The sequence below is a fragment of the Tiliqua scincoides genome, chromosome 1, assembly GCF_035046505.1.
Source record: "Tiliqua scincoides isolate rTilSci1 chromosome 1, rTilSci1.hap2, whole genome shotgun sequence".
NCBI classification, from domain to species: domain Eukaryota; kingdom Metazoa; phylum Chordata; class Lepidosauria; order Squamata; family Scincidae; genus Tiliqua; species Tiliqua scincoides.
The window spans coordinates 19446487-19451190 of record NC_089821.1 but is presented as its reverse complement, the minus strand read 5'-3'; the positions used below and the strand labels follow the sequence as shown (position 1 = coordinate 19451190).

At 46.4% G+C, this 4704-nt stretch overlaps 1 pseudogene; it reads right to left on the bottom strand.

Annotated features, from left to right (window-relative positions):
* Positions 1-3378: 3378 nt before the first annotated feature.
* Positions 3379-3498, bottom strand: LOC136637568 (5S ribosomal RNA; annotated as a pseudogene).
* Positions 3499-4704: the final 1206 nt, after the last annotated feature.

The following is a 4704-nucleotide window of genomic DNA, read 5'->3' as shown; positions in this document are numbered from 1 at the left end:
TGCAAGCTAAATAAGGCTATGCAGTAATTTGACATTCATCCATTTTTTACTTTCATCCATGCGCTGGTCTCTAACCAGTTGAAAGTGCAAGGTATTGCTGTATATGTCATCCTAAATACTTAAATCCTACTACAGACAGGAAATCAAACTCCTGATTTGTATGCACTTTTAAAATCCATGTTCTAATTTTAGTTGCCTTTGGAAATTCCTATGAGAGTATTACGAACATATGTCTTGGTATTGTATTGGCAACCTTCAGTCTCGAAAGACTATGGTATCGCGCTCTGAAAGGTGGTTCTGGCACAGCGTCTAGTGTGGCTGAAAAGGCCAATCCGGGAGTGACAATCCCTTCCACACCGGGAGCAAGTGCAGTCTGTCCCTGCTCTGTCTCCCTGGCTATGGGCCTTCCTTCTTTGCCTCTTAGCCTCAGACTGTTGGCAAAGTGTCTCTTCAAACTGGGAAAGGCCATGCTGCACAGCCTGCCTCCAAGCGGGCCGCTCAGAGGCCAGGGTTTCCCACTTGTTGAGGTCCATCCCTAAGGCCTTCAGATCCCTCTTGCAGATGTCCTTGTATCGCAGCTGTGGTCTACCTGTAGGGCGCTTTCCTTGCACGAGTTCTCCATAGAGGAGATCCTTTGGGATCCGTCCATCATCCATTCTCACGACATGACCAAGCCAACGCAGGCGTCTCTGTTTCAGCAGTGAATACATGCTAGGGATTCCAGCACGTTCCAGGACTGTGTTGTTTGGAACTTTGTCCTGCCAGGTGATGCCGAGGATGCGTCGGAGGCAGCGCATGTGGAAAGCGCTCAGTTTCCTCTCCTGTTGTGAGCGAAGAGTCCATGACTCGCTGCAGTACAGAAGTGTACTCAGGACGCAAGCTCTGTAGACCTGGATCTTGGTATGTTCCGTCAGCTTCTTGTTGGACCAGACTCTCTTTGTGAGTCTGGAAAACGTGGTAGCTGCTTTACCGATGCGCTTGTTTAGCTCGGTATCGAGAGAATGTGTGTCGGAGATCGTTGAGCCAAGGTACACAAAGTCATGGACAACCTCCAGTTCATGCTCAGAGATTGTAATGCAGGGAGGTGAGTCCACATCCTGAACCATGACCTGTGTTTTCTTCAGGCTGATTGTCAGTCCAAAATCTTGGCAGGCCTTGCTAAAACGATCCATGAGCTGCTGGAGATCTTTGGCAGAGTGGGTAGTGACAGCTGCATCGTCGGCAAAGAGGAAGTCACGCAGACATTTCAGCTGGACTTTGGATTTTGCTCTCAGTCTGGAGAGGTTGAAGAGCTTTCCGTCTGATCTGATCCGGAGATAGATGCCTTCTGTTGCAGTTCCAAAGGCCTGCTTCAGCAGGACAGCGAAGTGTCTTGGTACGATCTGTTTTACTGTGCAAACAACCCAAGTTGTTGCTTGACCTGCCAAAGATGTTTAAAGGGCACTAATGAAGCAGTGTATGTCAACCAAGATGGGTGACCCAGCATCCCTTGCAGAGGATGCTGGAGAGAGATCCAAGGTCATGTGCACAGTTGCTTGGGGCAAATCTCTTAGGCCAACCCCTGTCTTTTATTAAGAACATAAAATCACAAAAGGAGAGCCCTGAGGGATCAGACCTCAAGTCCATGTAGTCCAGCATTTTGCTTCCAGCAGCCAAACAGAAGCTGGACATTATTCTGATTAACAAACATGTTCAGAAAATTTTTTAAGATATGTGCATAAATTTCTTGGTTCAATTTCAAAACCAACAAGAAAAGCTCTAGCTAGTTAACAAAATAAATACAACAGGTTTTTGCTGTTTCCCTCCAGGAGCAATCATTTTCTTCTCAAAACAGCCGTGATTCTGGGCTCCAGAAAGACTTCTTTTACTACAAAATCTGAGATAAAAGATCTTCCAAGGAATATTAGAGGGGAAGGGAACTCAGTAAAAACATGTCAACTTCCTCTTCAGAAAGTCTCTCAACTTTTGTTCCACCTTAGCAAGTTCCTCCCATTTTTTTGGCCCCATGTTTTGCTTTAGGCAAAATTTGCTGGCACTTAAGAAATGTGTGAGTCTCTTGAGAAATTCCATGAATCTGATCAAGAGTCTTTTGGAACGTCCTCAGAATTCCACCTACCTCCATCCAATGAAGACATGAGGCAGTGAGCTGGGTTGAAATGGGTTATTTGACCTATTTCAACTCATAAACTCTTGTTCCCATAAACTCTTCTCTCCCAGAGCACTTCAGGCTTGACTGTTCAGACTCCAGGATGCTCCCATCCGTTTGCCCCATTTCCAAACAAGTCTACCCTGGTGAGAAGACGATCCCTATTGCCTCTGGATGAAAAATCCTCATTGCCTTTTCATCTTCTCCCAGCCAAACAGCTTTTGAGAGTGTGCAAGAAGACACAGCCCCAGAGGACCCAATCACTTGTCCCCGAGTCATTCAGCCCCAGAGAATCTTAACCAAGACCAGTGGTGATACTGGCCCCTGTGCTGCCCAGGGACTGGACCGCAGATCCCTCACCCAGGAAATGCCATGTCTCCTTCAGAAGGCCTTAAAGTGTCCTGGTTTTCAGGAGAAAACCGGAAGTGACATTTAAGATCCTCCAGAGGCCTTAGAAGGCCTTCTGAGGGCCTTAAAAGTCACTGCTGGAAAACCACAAGTGGTATTTTAAGGCCCTTTAAGGCCTTCTGAGGCAGCGCATGGCCTCTCTGGCCCTCAGAATTCCTCTAGAGGGAAAGGCAGCAGCAGGGCATGGATGGCGGCAGAGTCTCTGCAGGCATGGTACCTCAGAACATTTGCCCCCCCTTGACCCCCCCAGATACGCCAGTGACCCAGCCTTCATTTGCCCTTGTTTCGTCACCAATTCGCATAAATTTATTATTTATTTTTTCACATGTTTCTACCACCCTTCCTCCAAAGAGCTCAGGGTGCGGTGCATAGTTCCTTCCCTCCTGCCATCCTCACAACAACCCTGTGAGGTAGGGGAGGCTGAAGAGATGGACTGGTCCAGGGTCCCCTAGGAAACTTCATGGCTGAGTGAGGATTTGAACCTGGATTTTCCAGGTCTAAGTCCAACTCCCAAACCACTACACCATCCCGGCTCTCAGTCCATTAACCCATGAGCTGCACTGCCCCTTCTATTGCAACCAGATCACCTAACTACAATGGTACTGCTATATGAAGTAGGAAAAAATCCCCATTGCACCCAATTTGGGAGGAGAACAATTCCTACTAATTCCATCCATCAAGAAAGCAGGGTGGGTGGGCTTCACCCTCTCTCTCACTGGAATGATGCTGAGGGGAGTAGAGCATTCTCAAGAAGTCTTTGGCCCCCTCAAGCTCTCCACTTACAAATTGGTTGGCAACCTTCAGTCTCGAAAGACTATGGTATAAGCCTACAGCACCCGGTATTCCCAGGCGGTCTCCCATCCAAGTACTAACCAGGCCGGACCCTGCTTAGCTTCCGAGATCAGACGAGATCGGGCATGTGCAAGGTAACAGTTGCTACTTATTAACTTTTGCCAATTCCAAACCACCCCTCAGCCTCATGCCTTTCCCTTCCAATGGTGGGACACTACTGCCCCCCTCTCAACAGGCTTGGGTCAGGCCCATTCTTACTGGTCTTTCAGCTCTATTGATTTCATTTCAGATGAAATTCAGCAGCCACTCTAAGTCTTCAGGGTTGTAGCTGGTGCGTTGATACCACTGTTTCATTTCTTGTTCTCCCACAATTTCTCCAGGCAAGAAGTTATTCTCAGGTCAAAACAATATATCAAGCAGGCCATGGGTAGACACCTCTGTTAGTGTTCCATACGGACCCCGTTGCGTTTCAATGCATTTGCCATAGGTCTTTGTCTTCTTCAGCCATATGGGATTGCATGTGCCTTTCATTGACCTAACAGCTCATCTCTTCTCACCTTCTAAGAAGGTACGCTGCTCTTCAGTGCCACCCAGAGAAACAATTAAATGTTAAATCCTTTTATCTCCTTGCAAAATCTAATAGATATGTGGATCTGTGCAATGTTTTGTTGATCATTAAAAACAATCAATAAGAACTTTCCTGCCAAAATGCTGACCTCTTTTTTGGAACCATGTTCCAAATGTATTCATAGACCATGAGACTATGCTGTTACTTGCCTACACTGGAGTAACAGGTTGTGGCAGCAATCCCTGACCCCCAGATCTCAAATACAGAGTTAAATCCAATTTGGGAGCGGGGGAGTCTAAATCCTCTAGCAAATTCTCCTCACTGGTATTTCCTACAAAAAGCAAGTCAAATGTATTGTTTCATAATTTGATTTTTTTCTTCTTCTAATATCCATGTTTATGGGACAGGAAAGTTAACAGCAACACAGAAGCTCCATACCACAAATGATGTTTGTGCCATGGAGAGAGAGTTGTTCCATCTGGGTATAAGTACAGCTCTTCTGTCTGCAGGGTTGGGCACACTAGACATTTATAAAGGAAACAGAATTATTCCAGGGAATCTCAGCAGGGTGCACTCCGTTCCTCCCCCTTGCCTGCTGCTACTGTGGCTAATCATTTTCATACTGTATCAAGATGTGTGAAATTGCTGTTTAATTTTATACGTGCAATTTTCACCATGAAAGGTGCAGACCTAAAGCCTCTGTGTCGTCCAGGCAATCACAGCTGCCAATTTGTTCTCGCTTTGTCAAGTCCCTCCTCTAACCTCCACAATGGAAACATGCATAAAGTTT